Source organism: Stegodyphus dumicola, chromosome X1 (assembly GCF_044657685.1).
Source record: "Stegodyphus dumicola isolate Sdum_Otavi_A_Nest chromosome X1, ASM4465768v1".
In the NCBI taxonomy this organism is placed as follows: Eukaryota; Metazoa; Arthropoda; class Arachnida; order Araneae; family Eresidae; genus Stegodyphus; species Stegodyphus dumicola.
Genome location: NC_140780.1, coordinates 100,065,175 through 100,088,619, shown reverse-complemented (window position 1 = coordinate 100,088,619; position 23,445 = coordinate 100,065,175). Strand labels below are relative to the sequence as shown.

The window sequence follows — 23,445 nt, the reverse complement described above, 5'->3', positions numbered from 1 at the left end:
CTGAGAGACAGATCAGCGATAGCTGATAAAGTCTCTCTCCCGAGCTCAAGAACAAGATGATACTTATATACGTTAAAATAATTATTTATACATTTAAATTAATTTGCATCCTTGTGGGAGTTGACGAAATTGGAAAGGAATGTAGTGGCACAATAATAACATAACTGTGTTAATTAGCCTAAACCCTACAACTATTTAATGTTTTTCTATACAGAGAGTGTAATCATTCGTAGAAAATAATGACTGGATTTACAGTATAGTATAATTCGGATGTTAAGTTACAATTTCTATAAACTTAGTGCAAAATTTTTGTGTTTACTTTATAAAACTTGACCAATGTAACTCTACATTACTGCAATTAAAGAGCGTTATTAGAAGAGATCTATTTACCTCACTTGGAAATACGTTTGAAAATTAAAATTTAATAGTATTTGCATTTTAAGAAACAGTAGGAGCTAATTTACTATGCATTTGTTAGTTACAATCATTTCTGTTGAAATTTTTCTAAATTGCATTTTTAAAGGTTTAAGATTTACATAGATGGGGACTGAGTTTGTATTCCTTGGTACACAATTAAATTACTAGACAATTCCCATACTAGTCAAACCTTAGGCTATCTTCTACTTATTCCTTATAGAATAGGTACTCTTACAACTTAATTTCCAGCAAATAGACGTTCTTTAATTCCAGTAACGTGCAATAAAATTATTTATAGAAGAATTCTTTGACTTGAGAAAATTATCAAAAACTGTTAAGGCGTAATGAGTAACACATGGATATTGACTGACGAATTGTCATTCAATGGATATTGAATGACGAATTTGGCAAAACAAATCCGAAGCATTGATGCATGTAAATCAAATTTTATTGCTGGATGATTTATGTTGGTATTTCAGTGTTATCAAAGAGAACTGGTTCATTTAGCTGTGTTTTTAATATTTTAATTTAAATGTCATTTGTATAAATTATGAAATGAAGAAAAAATAAGCAATTTTGTTTCAATTGCTTATTTGAATTGTGTATCACAATATTAATCAGTTTATGAAATGGTTCTCATTAAATATTACTAAGTTCAGCATGGAGTTGAATCTTTGCAGTCCTCAGAAATGATAACGGTTGCCAATCTTTATAGCCCATGTTACTTAACGTAAAACTCTTAAGCTTGCAGGTACAAATATTAATCCTTATCAGCAGCAAATTTTTGGATTAAGGACTCTAATGAAAATTATAATTTCCAGCATGTAACATTCTTTAAGCACATAATGTAAACTTACATTCTTACTTTAAAATTTATGTTAAAGGCAGTTCGATGAAAAGGTAACTCTCCGTTAATGTTGCTGATTAACTGAAGAAACGAAAAAGAGTTAAAATAAGAGTTTTTATGGAAAATATTATGCTTGCAATTTTTTACTGCTTTTCTTTTTCTATAAATTTCAAAAAGGCATTCAAAACGATGATTTGATGAAGTTTGTTACCCTGAACGTAAAATCTGAAAAAATACACTTCTTTCTCCGAAGAACAAAGTTAGGCTTTACGAAGTGAAATTAAGTTAAATTTGAAGTGAGGTCATGACTACCATTCTAATATGACTCCCTAATGTCTACTTCTCAATTTAAAATTATAATCATTGCTATATTTACAGTAAGTGATTGTAATTGTTATTGTCTTGTCCAAACGTTAGTGCAGAAAGCACAGATAGAGCCAAAACTATCTGAAACAGCCTTAGCGACGTCAACGATCTTCGAAGAATCTAGGAGCTGGCCCTGTGGGCAAAATCAGGTTTGAAGAGCCTGTCCAGTACAGCAGGACAGTTCTTGAAACAGAGTTACTATTATAAGGTATTTCTCCCACCTTCTTAGCATGTCTTCGTGATGTAATGGCCCGCACACTCGGCGGGTATTCGACAGTTCGTGGCTCGAGTCCCGGCGTGGTCATTGTTCATTTTTCATCTCTTCTGCTTCAAAAAAATCCTGATGACTCTACACTGGCGCCTGAAATAGAAAAGGTGGCGGAAGATGACTCTCCATCGCCGGGATTCTGCAGCTGAGTCCCCTAATTCCAAACTGCCGTTGAAAAGGGAGAGTATATAAGGTCTTTCTCCCGTCTTCTAGCATGCCTTCGTAGTGTAACAGGAAGCATACTCGACGCGTATTCGAGAGGCCCGAGGTTCGAGTCCCGGCGAGAGCATTGCTCATTTTTCAGGTCTCATGCTTCAAAAATACCTAATGTCTCTACACTATCTCTGGATTTTAGTCGTAAAAAGAATTTTATTGTTCCAAATTTGATCCGCAACATTATGGTTATTCTTTTCACTCTCCGGATCAAGCATTAATTCATCTATTCTATGCCAATTTAGTTTTAATTGGTAATTTTCCAAGTTTATTTTTTATCCCTTTTTTTTGCAATGTTTCTTCTCTTTTTTAAACTTCCTGATTTAATAGTATGCCCTTTATTGCAAGTACGCTCAAAGAAATTTGGATAAGTATCCAAAGTATTGTAATATTGAAATGTGATTGAAGTTTGATTTTGAACTATTGTAATATTGAATTTTGATACTAGAATAGAAACTAAAATGTGTAATCTTTGTGCTTATCTAGCCAGTTGATTGACAGGAGAAGACAAAAATAATGGCATCATTATTATAAACCAGATGTCTGAAAACATAGTTCACAATGATGATTTCTTCCTTCAACGAATTTAATAACGGCTGCATGGAATTCTTTATTCATTCTTAATTGCTCATAAATATGATAAACTGCAGAAAATCAAATATAATGGCATAATAAGATAGGCAGATCATATGAATACAGAAACATTAACTCAAATTATTAGTTTTTACAAGTATGTTCTAAATAAAAACGCAAAACCGAATTAATAATACTAATGTGCAGAAATTAGAAGACAAAGCACAAAATAAAGCGAATGTTTTCTGTGTGATATTAAGAATGTGAAATATGAATAGAACTATTTAAGAAACATAACGCTTTCTCTTTGTTGTGCTGTTAAGATGTACTACCAAATAAATAATGTCTTCGAGTTCCCATGAAAACTCAGTTTCCAAAGGAATTTTCAAAGTAACAAGATTTATAATTGTATGTATTTTAGTTTAGTATAATATTCGTGTGATTAATTAAAGGCGCTTAATAATATTTTTTAAACTAAACAAAATTTTAAATTACTTAACTTGCTCCTATGTTTTTATGAGCGGATAACTTCAGATATGGGATATGTTTCAGCTGGGTATTAGGAACGGAAAATTTCAACTTCTATATGGTGCCTGTTCAAGATAAAATCTTAAATTAAAATGTTTTTTCTTGATCTGAAAAGCAGGATTACCTATGGTAGCAGGTAAATCGAAAAGTAGTCCAACAGACTTCCAAGCAATTAAATTGCATTTCAGATACGTTACTTCAAAAGATAGAGATTAGATATCGCACAATCTGTAGGATTACTGGAAAACGAATTTCAAATACGCACATCGTCAAAAGTAAATGAAGAAAAAGGAAAGAAAGTATCTTTCTAGACTAATTTTTAAGGAAATAATATTTTCCTACAGAATCATTCATAAGATGGAAGTGTGATTCAGAACTTTCGACAATAATGTGTTTCCGCTTTAATGGAATACATTTTACAAAAGGAACGCCTGATTAAACTTATGGAAAATGAAATTTCAATACTGAATCTCACTTAGTCGATTTTCATTCAAAAATCAAGAAATAAAACTTTCAATATAGAATTTTAATTACAAAGGATCTCAAGAGAAAAATACATTATTATTAATTCTTTATACACTAACTTTGACAAGGAATGACATCTATACCTCTCAGATCATAAGCAAGTAGTCCAAGCGTTTAGCTTTGTAGCTCTTTCAATAAAATGTAAAGCATTTCTGAAGTTTTATGTTTTTTTAACTTACGATTTTGGAGTTTGTTTATGCACTTTAATCTCTACTTTTTAGATATTTAGAAATTCATATACCTCTTGATAACTGACTGACTTCTCTATTAATGTTCTAAAAGGCTTATTCATGAAGGATGCATGATAAACTGTCTTTTAGAACAGGGTCTCAAACTCAAATCGCGTGCCGGCCAAGTGCATGATCTTAAAGCAGCTGATTGGCCCGCTTTATTTTGAGAGGGGAGGAAGTTATGACAGAATGAAATTTTTCTCAATAAAAACTGTAAGCTGGTTTTTAACAAAATAAATAATGTTTAAGCTAATTTAAATTTCGGTTACTAAACACTTATCAATTGCATACACGATACTCATTATATTAACATAAAGGAAAAATTTAAATACCTATAAGACATTTCAGTTGGCTACATTTTTAATTCACTCATAAATAATATGCAGAAGCTATGCTTAATTCCCAAATAGGTATTGATATAAGTTAGATGTAATATAAAGTACACCCAGGATTTATAAGAGTTATGCTAATTTGTCTCAATCTATGTAGTAATATGAACTGTAGAGCTCCGCAATCAACTAACTAGTGACTGACTGAAAAAAACATACACATCATAAGTACCAACTGTATAGAAAAAAGAAACCCATAAAGAAATGCTGAAGTACCAACAAAAATCGGCTGACCAACTAAAACTTACGGACTGTACCGACGCGGAAATTTCTCCCACCTTACTCCAGTCACATAGCTTGTCATACAAGCACACAGCCTCTTTTACCTCTTTTACATAGCTTGTCATTAAGCCTCTTTTACCGGGCGTAAAAGATTGCATACCTTTATGCTTCTAAAACTATAAGCACAATATTTACAACATATACATAACTGAAATTTATTCGCCGGCCATGTATATATATATCGGCCGTGTATATATATATCAAAAACTAAATATAAAACCAAATCCAAAACCATTTACATAGGAATGTAATTAATGTAAGTATACCTCTTTATGAGTAGTAAGAGAAACGCTGCGAGTCAACTGGCTCATCAGAAAAATTCTACTGCTTACCTGTCCCGCTATGTTTGCAAATATATCGCGATATTTAAAACACACTGAGATTTAAAAAAGGTAAGTTGGTAAAGGTTGAAACTCGTCCATGGTCTTAAATGAATCACTTCTGAAACGTATCTGCTTCCCCCATTTCATGGGAACGGTAATACAATTTTTATTCAATGTTCAGTAATTAACTCCTGAAATATTTTTTGAGTGGCGATATATTCAGGTACGTTAACAGAGTTTTCTTCATGATCTCTGAAGATGCATGAGGAACGAACAGAATTTTCATTTACTGCGAAGCGGAAGATATAACAGAAGCATGCACTGGAAATGGTAAGAATATATTTTATAATGTATGGAATATATATATACTAACTAATTTGCTGCACACATTTCAGTTACATTTAGAGTGACGTTTATGTTAAAACTTAATTAATTATCGTATTCATTAACATAAAATGACTTTAATTTTTCCCCAGTTTTAAAGCAACATTTAGTGCTTTAAACAGAAATTAATGAATCTCTACATATTTATTTGATGATCTATCATAATATTTCGTATTTTAGTTCAAATAACATTTTTATTTTTATAAACAGCTAGTTTTTTGGCCCGTCTTTTAGTTACAGATCGGAAAAATTAATAGATGAATACAAAAGTTTACGTACTTGACATTACTTAATAAGAAATTGAAAGAAATGTAAGAACAAAACTGTTATTGTCAATTTAAATGAAAAAAGGAATTTTAGTAGTTTTTATGTAAATCTGCTTCTTTTAATTGAAAGCTCTTTCACATCTTACAATTTTTTTCATCTTTCATCCTTGTCGTTACAAATTTATTGACGGCTACTTATAATTAGCAATAAACCTCAAATAATTCATTGAAACAAAATGTAAGATCTACTCTTTTGAAAACAAAAAATTCGTTTCAATTTGGATACTTTAGCAAGTAAACTAAAAACATTACAAGTAAGCAACACATTTTAATAAGGAGCATTGCAATAAAATACGATTTGTTTCTTTAGAAATATAGCCAAGACGAGAAAATATTTAATATTTTAACGTTAACTTTTACAATTTTTCCTTAAACCTTCCAAAATATTTAGTTAATACTAAGGAAGAAATATAAACTACTATACAAATTAAATGGAGGATTAGCTAAAAATACTAGCAAAAATAAAATATTTTACTAACGCATTTATTTTGATAGTTTACTTTTCAAGAGCCAAAGTTCAAAACTGAGTGATTCTACGCAAGTATAAATCTGCTTAAACAAAATACCTTTTTATAAGGCGTCTTAGGTATTCGCTAATGTGAAATTAAATTGGTGCAGTTTATAAATATCGTGGTTTTTGACCATTTGCACCATATGATTGAATTTGTATTGCAAAAGAGGTTTTCTGATATAATATACTAAAAATAATTCATTCTCTTTTATCACAATGACTTTCATCGAATTTAGATATCTTAAAGGCAAAGTCAAAACTACTTTGCATTAATTATTTGTGCAGCAAAGGTATCGATTTGAAAGTTTTACTTTACTTATTATATATTTCATCTCACAGTCCTGCTTCGGAAATATGAATAAAGAGGTACGTACTATGTTAATAAATATTATTCTCAAGGCTTGGAGTGAAAAGTCAGTCTTTTGTAAGACCGTAGGATAGTTTGAATTTGTTCGCTGAATATTAAAAATGTGCTCATTAAAGAAAACAGAACGACTTTAAATATGCTACAGAAAATAGAATATATGTTAATTAATCTAGTAATATCTTTAAACTTGCCTTAATATATACTAATTAATTTTGATCTAAATTTCAAAACAATGAAATCTAATTTTCCTATACATTATCAGATTTTTTGAATGCGGGGACAAACAATAATATTATGTTGAAGTAAGAGATGTTTTCTTCAACGAATTATTATAGGTTACTTATTTTTCTTCTGAAGCTATGCGATGCATTAAATTTGTAGAAAATGCGAATGAATCAGGGTTTTGAACAATACGATAAATATGTGTCTTCATTTTATTTAGACAAAATGTCTTAAGCACATCTAAAATTTGAAGTTATTTTTCTTCTTTTAAAAACTATTTTAATTACACATCAAAAAGTTCCCACGTAATATAGACCTTAATTTACAACGGCAAACGTTTTCTATGTTTCTTAGTTACACAACATTTACTTAGCAAGACATAAGGAGAATCGAAACATGGCTTAGTTTCTTCACCGCTATAGCATCTTATGAATTAAAATTCTCTCTAACATTAATTTTCAAATTTAACTGTACTAATTCAGCTGAAATTATAACATAATGTTATAATTTATCAAATACCTATTGCAATATTTTTATGAGTAGTGAAAGCACTTGACAATTGGAAACACATATTTTTTTTAATTGTTGCACAATCCTCTACATGAACCTTCTTGTAAAAAATCTAAATTACTGATTCGGTTTCTTATACCTTAACAGAAAAAAAAATTTTGATCCTCTATGAATGAAAATGAAATATAATCAGTGCCTACTTTGCATATATTAATCTCTTATTATAATATTTTACACTTTAATGAAAGGGAATGAATTACATAATGTTAAGACATGCAGATATTAGTTTTAAATTTATGTGTTGGTGCTACAGAAAAACAAGAGGCTTTCGTAGATATATTTTAGTAAGATATCTTTAATGATATATTTAAAGTACCTGAAAAGTACCAAAAATAAGTAATTAGGTTAAATCAAACTTAATAGTAAAATTAAATTGTAAATTGTAACTACATTTATTTTTTTAAAGTTTTCTCTGCATAAGAAATAATTTGCTTTTATTTTTCTCAATGGCAAACATTATTATTACCCTTATTGTTCTTATGATACAGTAGAGCTTCGATTATCCGAAATGAGTAGGATTAGGATGGGTTTGTATAATGTCATATTTAAAGCTACTGCTTCAAGTAAACGATTTAGAGCAAACATTACATCATTTATTTCACCTAAACAGAAGTTTATTTTTAAAAATTAAGTTCTTTATTTCAACACTAAATCATGCTATTCAGAAAAATGGAACATAAAAAATTATATATTATTCATAAATGATGTGATTTCTAGATTCTTATCTGCAGGTAACGTACTTGCCGTTCGAGCATTTTCCAACACGTTGACAGCTGCTGACTTAATTATCATTGACAGCATAATTGTTTTGTATATAGGTACCATAATAACAATAAATCACACAAAACCTTTTTGTCATCCAGGCTCTTAAGGCTAAAACAATGAAAGGAATCTAGAATAAAAAGTGAAAAAGGGCACATTAATATAGCTAATTGTGGAAACAATGATTATGAAAAGTTTTAGAAAAACCAGGCTTAAATTACCGAGCACAAAAAGAAAAATTATCTAATTTTTTGTCGTAGACCATATCTCTATCTTTCTTCTAAGATGTACTTGAAATCTTTGGTGGTATCTATGCAAAATTCTTTTACAAAGCTTGTAGAGTCTTCGTGTTCTTTTCGGGAGCATTCACCGTAGACCCTAAGTAAAAAGACTGAGGTAGCGAATTATCGCTATATTCTTGAAGAACAGATACTGCAGAAGAAGGTTTAAATAACCTTTTTAGTTGAACTAAACGTAACAAAACTTGCTCTTACTCGGTGTTCAAAATTACCACTTCTTGTGATTAAGTAACTCGAACAGAAAACAAAAATGTAAAATCAGAATAAAGTAAGACGGTTAACAACTGGCTCCTTATTCATCTAAACCGCTAAATCGGCTGCACACAATAAAGCCGACCTTAGAATATCAATAGAATCTGAAGAGGGTGTCTAACACCAACTATAGAGCTATTTCGAAACACGCAGCTTAGATTTTTCATACTACGTCATTCAAATTTAAATTCCGCGGGAAACTGAAATCAGGAGGGAAAGGAAAGTCAAACTATAAATAATTGGTTAGAATAAAATAAGGTTTTTAAAAGCTTGGTTAGCCAAATATTTAGATAATCGAGGCTTTAACTGTAAATTTAAATGCATCAAATTATTATGCATAATGCTTTATATTTTAGTGGATTTCAACACTGCATTATTTCTTGCAGATCTGTGTGGTTGGAATACACAAATGAATGGTGGTTGTTATGAAGTCTAAAGATCACAGTTTTCAAAATGGACCTTTTACTAGTCTAAAGAAATGAATTAGTGCATAAAGATGAAAATTAAGAAGAAAAGGACTTTATTATTTGAAGTTGTAGGAAGTTAAAAATTAAGTAATTTCTAATTACATGAATATGCATTTAAATTCCTAGTCCCTGTTGCGCTTCACTGTATTTCAACATATGTATCTGTTCGAATTTTATAGTTGTTCGTAATATATTTTAATTAATTAAATAAAAGTATATTTTGTCAAAACGGGACTTACTAAATGTGGCTATTATTTTCTTTTAATGATTTTTAAAAATCCATTTTGAAGGAACTCAAAGCGAAAAATGTGTTAAACTTCAAAGAAATAATAAAATAATATTGCTTCTGTATCTTGCGTTTTCTCTTAAATTAATCAAAATCGCAAATTACATGTTTCTAAAATCCGTTGCCTTTAACTACAACTATGATATTTTGTTAGGAAATCTTATTGCTGTCTGGCATATTAAAATGATAACTGCAGTGCAGATGATTCTTGACTGCAGTATATAAATTTAAAGAAAGAAGGTATCTATTTGTCCATATCTGTGTAGATTTGTAAAGTATTAGAGTAAAAAGCGAACTTTGAAGTTGTTGAATGCGTAAAGCATCAATTTGCTGAAAGTTGAAGAAGTTTATGCTTCAGAAAAAGTTAATTGTTCACTTACGTTCAGTGCATATTTGTACAACTGCTTTTGATAGACAAAAATGTTTCATGAAAATCTATTACATAAAATTTAATCAAGAATTAGAAAATATGCAAAAGCAGAGCTTTTATTTAAGTGTAATTTTTACAGTGATCTTTTAAGATCAATGTGTTTCAGTCAGTTGCCCACTACATGAAAGCAAAGTCTGATGTAGAATATTTTTTGTCTTTTTCTATTTAAAATGTTTACCTCAAGATAACAGTTAGGTAAATTGAGTTTTGGTGAAAATCGAGATATCTGCCTATCGAGATAGATTTCCTAGGCCTCTTGAATTTAGTTATAAACTGATAAGTAGTAGAAGGCGTTCTGGGTTTCAAATAATTATTTGATAATTACAGAGTAAGTAAATAAAACTGCTTTCTTAAATGCATGCCAAGATACACTGTGCACGATCGTTAGCAGCAATGAGATGTTTTCTATGTGTGGGATTATGCTATCACAGTGAGATGTGGCAAGGAAACAAAATCATGCAATTCTAAATCATACGAACCTTTTCATCCTCAAATATGGAAAAATAGCTTGTTACATATGGAAGTATCTGACTAAAAGTATATTTAGTTTCATACTAAATTCTATTGTATGGTGAAAATTACCAATTACAAGTTTTTTATCCCTAACTATACGGAAGTGCAATTCGGCTTTAATCACCCAATTATGAAAAGAGGCAAAAGTGAAATAAATTACCCAAACGATTAAGCTAAACCTATTTATAAAAGCAAACCAAAAAATACTGCGAGGTATAATCATATCCAAATTTTGTTTGAAATACCGTTCAGTAGCTTCAACTCAGTGAGGAATTTCATTACCAATACTCTTAAAGCAAGTAAATAAAGAAAGGGAATTTCAAATTTTAAACAGGAAAGCACAACCTAAAAAAATATGCTATCTCTGCATGTCTCACCCTCTCCGTGATTGTGAAATTCTAGTCTTAAATGAATTAGCAGTAAAAAGAGGGAGAAACCTTATTAATGTCTTGCACTCAGAGACGTGAAATTCCGAAACATTTACTAAAATTTACTGATAAATAAGTCAAAATCTATTTATTTAGACCCCCATCATCAGTAATTCAAGTAAAAACCTTTTCATTTTATAAGGTATTTCTCCCGCCTTTTTAGCATGCCTTCCTGGTGTAATGGTCAGCATAGTCGGCGCGTATCGGAGAGGTCCAAGGTTCGAATCCCATCGATGACATTGCTCATTTATCGTATCTCCTGCTTCAAAATAACCTAATGTCTCTACAGTGGCGCCCGAACTAAAAAAGGGGGTGGATGATGATGCTGCAGCACCAAGATTTGACGATTGGGTCCTCTAATCCCCTGTCGCTTTTTAAAAGGGAAAGTATATAAGGTATTTCTCCCGCCTTCTTCCATGCCTTCGTGGTGTAGTGGTCAGCACACTCGGCCCGTATTCATGATTTTGTTTCCTTGCCATATCTCACTGTGATAGCATAATCCCACACATAGAAAACATCTCATTGCTGCTAACGATCGTGCACAGTGTATCGTCGTTGGAGTGGTTCGAGTCCTGGCGAGGGCATTGCCCCTTTTTCACATCTTTTGCTTCGAAGTAACCTAATGTCCTTACAATTTTTTATTACTAAAAGTAACGTTTTCCTTTCCTTTTCTTCTGTGAATGTTTCTTTTGATCGTAATGGTAATTGAAAGGCAAACCTTAGTCAAAATACATGGTTATTAAGTGTTAGAAAATTTTTTTATTAGTAATATTGTTTACTAGTATAAAATAAGATAATAAGTAGCTCTTATTTTCGTATGCTATCTGAATCTAAATGCACCATAAAAATCAGCTTACCTTTTACTTTCATTAACTTTTGTTGGTCTTAAGGCTGCATAACGGTCAAATAGCCTTAAGCCATATTTCGTTTAAATATCCTTAAGCCCTTAATTTCTTTGAAGTTAGTTTCCTGTGAAAATTAGGATTTATAATAAGCAAACTTAACTCCAGCATCGATTTTTAAGTACATTTGCTAAAATCGGTAAAATGCTTCACGGTTATAATAACACTCGATTTTTCTAAATAGTCAAATCAATCGCCTGAAAATTTTACTCTTCATCAGTTATCTTGTTCTTATCCGGAAACACAGAAGCAATGATGTTTTTGAACCTAACGTGATGAAAGTGTCTAATTTACGAAAAATCGCAATATACGTCAGCAATTTTCAATTTTAAGAAATAAATCCTGAATGCATGAAATGCAGATCCTACCTCCTTAAGTAATCAAAATAAAATATCTGTAATGGCTACCTCATAGAGTGTTCAAAAGCATTAAATACATTTAAAATTATACTGTAGTCTCGAAAACGCGATCTAATGCGGGCTAAGAAGGTGACGAGTTACTAAAAATGTCGAGTTTTATTGAATAAGAGGTGGGTTATTCAGAACTTATCATACTTTACTGCGCATTACTTCTAATGGACATTTTACCACAACGGTACTCCGAAAAGTATCTAAAAGTAAAAAATATAAATCTTCCTAAAATAATTGTTAAAAGCTTAAAAAACACTTGCTACTGAAGAAATGACTAGTAGATCTTCGTAGATAACGATTTCGTGATGCTAATTATCTCTCGCATTCATTTCGTTTATATTCAGCTTCATCACGCAAGCAACAGAGAAACAAAATGTTCATATCAGATGCACCTTTCTCCTCCAAGTAATGGAGCATTTCTTGGGAGGCCCTGCACTCCTTAATATAAGTCATCGTTTTAACTGTTCTTTTGTTTTCCATCTTCTTTCCTTTTGATTAATTTTCATTTTAATCCTTGTTTTCTTTCACTAGAGCAACTATTTCACCATCTCCTAAATATTCACAGTTTTCATCCTGCCTCATCCATTCAGCTTGGAATTTTCTTCATAAATCCGTAGTTTAACAGTTGTCTGTGTCTTGTCTGCTTTTCTGAAACTTGCTTCATTAACTGCCCAACAACTTTCTCCAGAAAAAAATGAAGTTTATACTCGATTTCATTCCAATATTCAGATATTCTTTCCCACTACGTCCACCATGTATATTTTATTTATCGATTATGTCACACTATTAATCCATGACTAAGACAAAAGTTTAAAGACGTTTACGTTTGTATGTCCCCTTTGATGCTTCCCAAATGCTCTGGTCCATTAATTGAAATACAGATATCACATTATTAAGCAGAAATACAGTTTTTATGACTTCGTCTCGTAACTGAATTCCAATGGGACTAATCACGATGGGACGGGGTCTTCTCGAGAACGGCAAATGCTTTCATTGACATAATTTTTTATTTTAGAAACTTCTTTACCGAAGGAACAAACATTTGATAAAAAAATGTTTGAAAAATCTCTATTCATGTATGCGTTTGATGCGTGTGACTAATTCCTGTACTGAACTGGCAGATTATAGAAGGTGTCAGACCCATTAGTGCACTTTTTAAAGTATTTTTAGCATCCGGGGACTTTTCGAAATCCTTGAGCGCTAGTTTGCGGTTACGGCTGCTTGTTACATTGTTGCATTCCAAGATCGTAACTCACTTACTTCTGCCGTGGACTCTGGCTCGCGTCCCCTCCTCTAGATGGTAGCACAAGCGATGGACCGTTGTTGAGGTTCCGCCCAAATAGTAACATCACTATACTTTTTGGAACGCTGGTGAAAAAGCGGGCAGGCTACCTTTTGCAACCGGAACTTGCGTGAAGTTTGGATGTAAACTCGCGTCTGCAACAATGTGTTTTGTCGCAGGTTCTTCGTAATAATTAAATGTTATTTTATTAGATATAAAAAAGAACCAGTTAATTTAACTTACGCAACCTATGAATGTGGTAGGAATTTTGATGCTTAATTAATCTCAGTAATCAAGATATGTTGGAAATTAACAACCGCTATTTTCTTTTATGACCTGAGATAGATTTAACGCTTTTTACAGTTATAAATCTAATCCCCAGATAGACCGTCCTTTTCAATTAGCCTCTGGAAATTATCATGCAACTCATTAAAGTTTTGTAATTCAAAAAGTAATTTTTCGTCCCAAATATTTAACTATCTGATGCCGTAATGGTTCTTCCATCTGTCAAGGCAGCCAGCCATAGTAGCAAATTTAGATTTTCTTTCCTGATTTCCTCTAGAATTTAAGAACTTCTTTCGCAAAATGGGTCTGGAAATGAGTATTCCTTTTTCCTTTTGCTACCTAAACCACAAATCAAGTACCTCACTCACTTTCTTGTATTTTCCATCTTTCATACGCTTTCTTTCCTTTGAACTGTAAGAACATGCTCTTTTCGCTCACCAAGATTTCATTTCCGCTTTTCTATATTTCTGTCCTATTATAGTACTTCATCTAACACTTTAATCCTTGCATTGTATTAATACTTTTTACTTTTCCAGTCTCTTTAAGGATGCTAATTTCATTTCCATTGCCATATCAATTTATTTTCTTATTTCTTTGTTCAACATTTTTACTTGCACATACAACATTCGTAAGCCTGAAAGTGAAGGCTAAACTGAACTCACGATGAACTGAGTTTCTATCTGACTTTTAGGCACTTTATTCAGCCACCTCGTTGCTGGAAGGAGGAATAGGTTGGATTGGAATTCCCATGAAAATAAAAAAAAAAACCTGTCTCCAAATTCGTTAGTTTTAAGAACTTTTGTAATAAAAGGAAAGGGATAAAATCTTCAAAAATACCGTAACAAATTTTCAGCAGAACTGGAAAGTACCTATTTTCTTTGTACCTCAGAAGCGATGTTAAAAATTATTGCAATCTAACTATTAATAGACCAGCACATTAATTCAAAGAAATGTTCTGTTGCACCAGCAGGGAGCATTTAGCAATTATGAAATAATACCGTCGAATTGTACGAAATATCCAGTTACCGGGAGTCGAATTTTCAGGTTTTACTATATTTAAGCCTATGTTGCAAAATGTAACAAAATAAACTATTCATTCTGTTTACTGTTGATGCTTTAGAAAAGTAAGCACCTGTCTGCAGAAATTATTTTTTAAAATATTAATTCACTTTTACTCTATCTCAGCATTTTAATGGCACAATTATAATAAATAAGCGAAATCTAAGAAAATGTACTCTTCAACAATGAAGTTGTTACTCATTAAAAGAAGTATGAAAATCACGATAACGAAGTGACTAAAGTGCAAATGCTTAAACTTCCACATGCGCATAGAAGAGCTTTGAATGGCATATTTTTTTACATCAAACAGACAGAACTAATCTTTTAGAAATGGACAATTTCAGAAAGATTTCATGCACGAAAACCTGCTGGCTGATGATGACGGGGTTAAAATGATCCTTGAATTTTAGTATGGCGTATTATTTCCATGAGCCCAATACTGTGCAGCGTTGCATGTTTGTAGGTTGCAAAAACACCAGTGAACAAGATAACAGGGAACATAGATCACAGAAATGAACGCTTACATAAACGAACATAGATAAAGTCATCGTGTGATGGTTTTACGAAGAAAACGAGATTTTATTTCGCACAGGATGTTCGGTCATATTCACTCGAAACATTAAAACATTCTTATGCATTTTAGCTATCAAACCAATCGTGTTGCAAACATTTTAGTAATCTCATGTCGTTGCATTGGTTACATAGCTTGGTTTAGGGACAGAAATGACTGGATTCGAGAAGCGTCATACTCATTGACAAATTTCGCTTGTATCGCAAATGTAACAATGGGCTGAGAAAGGTGTGAAGACAAAGCCGCTATTTTCATAAACAAGATTTCAAAGGAGGTTCCACAACTTCTGGCATCCAATATACAAAGATGCTGGGCAGCATTAGTCTTGTGTCTTGTTAACTAACTGGTTTATAGATTTAGTCGTGGATCTAATAATACTGTATCTAATGCAAAATGTCCAAACACCATCTTTTGCCAGCCAAAATGTTAGTTATATTACTATAGGCATTCTGCATGAATTAAATATCTTTTCACAGCCTACAATGTCTCCTTTTGAATACATAGAGGAAATAAAATGCTGACCATGAAACCTTGAACACATGAAACCTGCAGCTACCGTTTGTTTATATGATGATGTTTTTGAAACATTTATTTCGTTATAATGCTGAATACGTTACAATATTTGGCTATTTTTTGCACTCTTAATGATATCAAAGAGCACATTTTGACGAAATATTTAAAAGTATAGCAATTTTGAGATAAAATGTTGAGACAAATAGAAGAAAACCAAAGGTTTTATTTACCTAGATTTTGTTATGATCTTATAGAATTTATTATAATGTTTAGCAAAATAATTTTTTATTTGGATTAGCTCAAAAACTAAATTATGATGTAGATAAAAAAATTGTACACTTTATCGTAAAATTGACAAATTATGTAAAAATAGACTAGCGTCTTGGATATGAAGAGTTCTGATTGGTAGCTTCGTTAATGCAGTTGCTGCGTGAATATAGTTACAGTTTGCTCTTTATAATTTAGAACATAACAGGAAAGTCGCCACAACGCGGGAAATTTGATTTTTTGAAAATATTTTCATGGTTTTTCACACATAAGTTATCACTTCACTATTTATTTCTGTACACACACTAGTAGCATTTGGCAAACGTATAACGAAGCACTTTTATTTCTCATTTGTTTTCAGATCCTAGAAACAGCTAAGTTATTTCCTTTCCCCCCTTCTGCATTAGCGCACCCTTAATTATATAGAAATGTACAGAAATAAGAATTGGTTATTTATTGTATTTCTACTTAAATAATAAAGTCTTTTTGTTATTACAAACTTTATCCCTTTATTTTCTCTAAGAAATTTTACCTTAGAAGTGGACAATCAAATTGGAAAGATCAAGATAATTTCTTTATATCATTAACACTTTACATAATTTTTCATACAGATCTTAATAATTTAGTTAGAGCTCAGCGCATGTCGTAAGAATATAGCACATCGTTGATAAGATGACAGCGTTTCATCATATTAATCCTGAGGCTGAAATTTGATATCTAGCACTACGTCTGGATGCAAGTCTTTTGCTGTTCGTTGGGTAGTCTAGATATCGATGCAGACACGTCAAGAAAAGAAGATAAGTTACCAACGCATTCTTTAATTTTGCCTAATGAAAACAGCTCTTTCTGAAGAGACAAGACATTAGGCAAAATACACTTAGGAGATTGTTTTGGAAATGATGATATAATCGAGACAGCGCTATTGGGGAATATGCTTATGAATAATTGAATCTATACTTATATATTAAAAATCTCCTCATTCTTTCACTTTCTACCACTATATCATATTTAGAAAAATGAAGTTAGATTTTAGTTGGTATATTTGTAATTGGTATTGTTATTAATATTATTATTTTCGATCCTTCTTTCAAAGAACACACAAGAAAGGGCTGAAATCCGTTTAATTTTGCTGAAACTTTGTTTACTAAAAGATGGTGATACTTGATTAATTCTGAATGTTCATATAATTTTAAAAAATACTTCGGATAAAAGTAGGAGTATTTTTCATTTAATAATGCATTTCTGATGAATAGGTTGTTAAAAATGTTTGTCAAATCTACATTTTAAGAGTAATTTATTTTTAATTTGGGGTTAAATACCTTTAACAGATATCTGCGATGTAAAAGATGATTTTACAGTAGATTTTTAAGACATATTGGCTCGCAGTACGTGCATAAGGTGAAACGAAGATTACAATGAAAATTTATGCACTCGCAAACATATTCATATTCACCACACTTCTAACTGCCTACTGAATGCTAATTAATGAGCAAAGACCATAATAAATAATAATAAATTTCATAAATTTGTTTACTGTAACAAATTCCAAAGATTTTAATATTTTATGATAATCTAATATTTCAAGTTTTTGTTTCTACTTTGTTCATATTTTTGGCAACTAATGAGTATAAAAACGAAAATAACGTATTGCTAATTCATACCAAGCATGTAATAATTGCTGTGAAATACGTTAGTGTCCTTGCATTATACCATCTTAAACAATAATATTCTTACGAGTTTGTTTAAACTGGTGTAACCAATAATTCTCCATATAAGCTTTCTTTAAAATGAATATTTATTTCCAAAGTTATGGTTGGCAACAAAAATCAAATACTGTTACATCTTACCTGATATATGTGAAATAGTTTGATCTAAAGTTCTAAATTATTTTTAATTTACTACCGAAGAAGCATTCCACATGCAATTAATTGAAACCAAATATCCTTTACTAAAATTATGTTTCTCTAGTGTTCAACCAGTAACAAAATCTGACAAAATATATTTCTAACAAATCTAACAAAATACATCTGTTTGGCAGAGTCATAAAATATAATTACAACCTCTTGTTTATGCATCTAATAATACTCGTGGTGTACTTGCTACGAAATGGACAAAAGAGCGGCAGTCCTTAATCTCTTACTAACTTCTCTCTGAAAAATAAATAGCATTTAACTATTTTCGGCTTTTCATACAAAAATAATGTTTTTAGTGTAAATAACTTGCTTATTCTGATGCCGAAAACGTTTTTAAACAAGAGAAAGAAGTACTGGTTGAATACTAATTGCATTTTTCTCCAAGTCTTGTTTTTATGATAGTGTAAATTGTCCTCTCAACATATTTTACGATTGTTACGTAGTAACTAAGCTTTAAAGGTCTAAATCACAAATTATCACGAAAATAAGGAATCATTCAAATATCCGAATATTATCAGAGCGCACATTAAATTTGAGAGTGAACTACACTTCACTGAACTCAAAAACTTTCACATACTAAGATGCAAAAGAAGAAGAAATGTGAATAAAATTACTAATCATCATTTCATAAAAATAGAAACAATCAGAAAGATTTATGTTAACTTACTTCTTTAACTAAGCACCTTATTCCATAATCAGTTAACGAATAGGAAAAATACTTCCAGTATCATGAATAAGGACCAAAGTTAACTAATCCACTGAACCGCCAAAAATTCATATGTTAACTGAACTCGATATTAGTAATAACCAACGGATTCCTGAGTAAGTTATTTCTAGAGTGAGTGTAGTGCATTTGAAAGTCAGAGGGATAAAATCAGAATCTGCCTTTTGAAAGGTGGTCAGTTAACTGAAATAAATGTTACATTCTTCTCCCTGTATAGGCAATAGTCACACTCCTGACCGGTGCACCAACATAATGATATTTTTTTCTGAAAATATGCATCTATATGCATATTTTCAGATTTCACGGAGCGTGCGTGAATTAGTGTGTTTGACGGTCATAGAAAACGCTGCATTTTAATTTCATTATATTTTCGTTCGAACCTTCAGATGCCTTCGCTTTATATCTAAGACGTTTTTTGAGCAGTCGTAAGAAACGTTTTGGAATTAGTAAAGTAATTCATCTCTAATTATGGCATTAGAAACTATTTCTATAGAAATTATCAGATTTCCTTGAGCGAGACATGTAAAATGTCAATTGTGACCTTGTCGGGATAAGAACAACATGCCTTCCATTTGCTATTTGTACGTGCTCACCACTTATACCACGAGATCACGCACAGGGGATGTAAAAACACCATATTATTAGGCAGCAGCATGTTGTATAAATGAAGTATCTAAACTATATTCCAAGACAGTAATTGTATTTTCGGCTCCTGCTACCACTTCTTATAATATTAAGCCTTCTTACTGTAATTGTTTCACCCAAAAACATGCGTGTTTCTTTGTGTAAGAACAGATATATTTTCCTAGCGAATAGATGTCTTTTAGAAAAAGTACCAGTGAATGACCTTTAACTTTGTATAGTTATTAGGTTATATCGATGCTTGGAATGTGAAAAACATGCAAAGCCCTCGCCAGGATTCAAACTCCTGACCCTCCCGAATACGAGTCTAGCGCATTCCTAGTTACACCACTAGGGCATGCGGAAAGGAAAGAGAAAATACCTTATATACTCACCCCTTAAAGAGCGAAATTTTCGAAGCAAGGAAATCGAAGAAATTCGCAATACCTTCTCTTGGATTCGAACTCCGGACCTCCCGATTGCGCGCCAAAAGTGCTTGCAGCTACACCACGAAGGCATGCGAAAAGAAAAGGAGAAAATACCTTATAACTTATATGAACTTTCAAGTCATAACTCAAAACATAATGGATTTTAATAGTCTCTCATCAGTATAACATTCATTTTATGCGTTCCCAACTTTAGCGATGCGAACAAAACTGCTCGGTTTCTTTTTGCACACAGTTTAAAAGTAAAATTATGCTTTTAGTGATTAACAATTAATTATACGTACTTAAAGTGTAAGAACTTTTCTTTTCCCGTGGTTTAGCGATGAAAGCAACTCACCCTCCTCACCTCACAGCCACTTAATGAACAATCAATCATTGCTTTCGTAACAGGATGGCTTCTTTTTTCCCCCTATAAAAATGAACAACGAAACTTTGCATAAGAGGAGACCTGTGTAACTATGCTCTGGCTCATATATCGATCCAAGAATGAAGCAAAATCTTGTAGTCAATTTCTACAAGACTATATGCCTCGACATTCTTGTAGAAATGCATCTACCTTTTAATACTTAAAATATTTAGCCAGTCTCAAAGTGGTATCCGTACCGTATCTGATTCAGCTTCATAAATGTTAAGTTTGAACCAGTCCTGCGTAAAGAATAACTAAGGTTAATTATATAGAATATAGTAAAACTAAATTAATCTTTAGTAAAATCCTTACAAAAGTCGCTTGATTGTTCTCACAATATTGTGACTGAAAAAAATTAAATAATGAAACCAAAATACAACCTTTATAAAGAAATTCTCATTAGAGAAATTATTTAGTAGAAATAAAAAAAGAAAGTTAATGCCCCCTTGTATAGTGATTAACGTGCTTGGCTGAATTGTAGAAGGCCCTGATTATGTACCTACTTTTCCAGAAATCGTATTCTCGGAAAAAATTCTGAGTTTAGGAAAATGCAAGAAATAAAGGGAAGAACAAAAATGTGAAAGAATTAATGAAGTTTAGCTTGGAGGAAAGATAAAAGAAACTTATGCGGTTACTCAATCGGAAAATTGAGTACTGGAATAAATAATAAAGTTAATGATTTTATGGTTATATTGTCTGGGTACCTGACTAGAGTGTGGATCAGTTGCTAGGAGGAAAGCATTGAGAACATAATGCACAAGGAATTTCAATGCTATTGAGAGTACATTGAAAAAAGACTCCATCGGAAATGAATGGTGAAATCTTGCCGAATCACGTAGAGTGGCTACATTTATCGCTTAAGTTCTTTGTCACTTGCATAATTTTAATACACTTTTGTAACATATATTAATATTTTCCTTAACCCTTGAAGTTTAGTAAAATCAAATTTTCTTTCTATTTTTTTTCCAGTAATTTTTCTCCGAATTATTTTTAATCTCTGTCTTTTGAAAGACCGCTTTTTATTATTACCTGATTCCTCCATTCTCTGAATTTCTTCTCCTGAAGCTGTTTTTGATGCTTAGTTCTATATAACTTTTGACCAAATTTTTCAAAACTTATGTGAACTTCGACCTCTTTGTGTAATTTATTATTCTACTTACGTTCCCAAGCAAACGTTTTGATGAGAATAAAATATGAACTGGTTATGATTAATTAAGGAAAAATCACAAAAATGACGATTACATGCAGCAAAACGTTACATCTAGAATTTAATGAAACTAACTCATAGTATACAACACATGGTAAGGTATAAAATAACATGAGAAACAATTACCAGAAAATTATAGTATTACAGAAATTAGCATATGTATAAAATGAACAAATCAGATGTGTCAGTTTGGTACAGGAATGTTGACTTCAGTATGCAGTGCGATCATCCTTAGAAGAAATACATCACATATAGCGATGTCTGATGCTGTCAAGTATACGGTCTACCAGTTCCATAAGAAGTGAGAGCCATTACTCTTGCAAAGTAGTTGCAAGCATGGCAAGGGTATGAAGAGAAGGACTGAGAACAGCCATGCTTTATTCCTAAAACATCCTAATCATGCTCGATAGGATTTATGTCCGGTGATCGAACTGGCCATTTCATGCGCTGAAGTGCTTGCTGCTGAAGATAATCATTCATGGTACGGTCTAGCGTTGTCGCCCTGTAACAGATAATTATCTCTTATTGCCCGGCTTAAAAGTGCATATAAGCGTCAAGGATGTCATCTCTATAGGCAAAGCATTCACAGTACCATATGAAAAGTGATGAAGGTCTGTGCGTCCACCCAAAATGATACCACCCCAAACACAGACATTGCCTTGTCCGTATGCATCTCTTTTACGGATATTTGATGGATGACGGGTTTCAGGTTCTCTCCAAATCAAATAACGTCTACTATAGCTTTGGAGGCTAAACCTGGACTTATTCGTTAAGAGTTTGATTGATCAGCCGTCATTCATTGATCAGCCGTCATTCATTGATCAGCCGTTCAGTAGGCATGTTGACATGCCAAACCCAAACGTTCCCTTCTATGGTGTGACGTGAACGGCATGCAAACATGGACATTGTAAGAAATAGACCAACACAAATGGGTTTTCTCCCTTGTCCTGACACATTCCCAGCTGTCCCCTTGACCACATCTGGAGTAATAGGGAGTACTTGTATATTATGGCTTTTTTGAATTTGAATCATTTAAGCAAAGTTTATTCAATATAATGTGCCTATGCGGCCTTCCAAAACTTTTACTTGCACCCAGACGTTTTCATGAGCAGAAATTATCCAACCGCATTTTTATTGCGTGCTGACAACTGTAGATTTTGAATCAAATGTACTTCTGGCAGATATTAGTTTGGCTACATCCATTCTGTATTCTTTCCAGTACCTTAACTTTTACGCAGATCGCTTTATATTTACAGCTCGCCATACGGATGAATTAGTGAAGAAGGAAGTTTTCACTAATGCACAATGCATCGAATTAGATCAAAGTGTGTGTGAAGTATTTGGACAAGTTGAAGAGGAAATAAATTTCATCACTAATCTGTCTTATTCAATGCGCTATGAGAACGCATACAGTTTCCTTATGATATCTATGGTTGCAAAACAAAGATTTAGTACATGTTATAAAGAATATTCTAAATTTTAAAAGACCTAAAAAGTAAAACCCCATATTAAAAATATAGAACTTGAAGAGCGTTTATGCTCAGGCAAATCAAGCTTATAGAACTTGAAGAGCGTTTATGCTCAGGCAAATCAAGCTTATAGAACTTGAAGAGCGTTTATGCTCAAGCAAATCAAGCTCATAACGATAAAAAAATGTTATTTCTAAGAAAGCCAACTACCTGTATAGTCCCAAGCTCATAAAAATGTATTTATTACTTCCGCTTTCCCTGAATAGCGAAAATTTCAAAACTCCTATCATAGCATCAACCTTGAACAAACCTCTGTTTAAAACATAGTCAAATAATTTGAATGAAAAGAGAGAACCCATTCATTTTCTTTGGCTCATTGATTGTGTGTACATCATACGGCGTCCGAAGACAAGATTTAGATTTTTGAGTGTCGCCGTTGTTCAAGAGTTGTGTACTACACGTCTCTCGCATAACTTTTTTTTTTTTTTTTGAACACAGAGAAAGGTGAGGATGAAGATAAGAAGAAAATTAAAGTAAAGATATTTTCCTCTATTCTCACTTGGCTGGTTGTTTCCACCAGCGGCCGACGAAA

General features: G+C 32.1%; 1 protein-coding gene across 2 annotated transcripts in view; it reads left to right on the top strand.

Annotated features, from left to right (window-relative positions):
• The window catches only part of LOC118199069 (uncharacterized), a 444,531-nt gene that overhangs the window by 336,940 nt on the left and 84,146 nt on the right, over window positions 1-23,445 (top strand). The window contains exon 2 of one of the 2 annotated variants that reach the window (XR_015038332.1): window positions 9,041-9,472. The exons of the other annotated variant lie outside the window; for it this stretch is intronic. The gene's annotated coding sequence lies outside the window, so the exon portion shown is untranslated. Of the gene's footprint in view, window positions 1-9,040; window positions 9,473-23,445 lie in introns of those variants that run through there. 2 annotated transcript variants of the gene reach the window in all.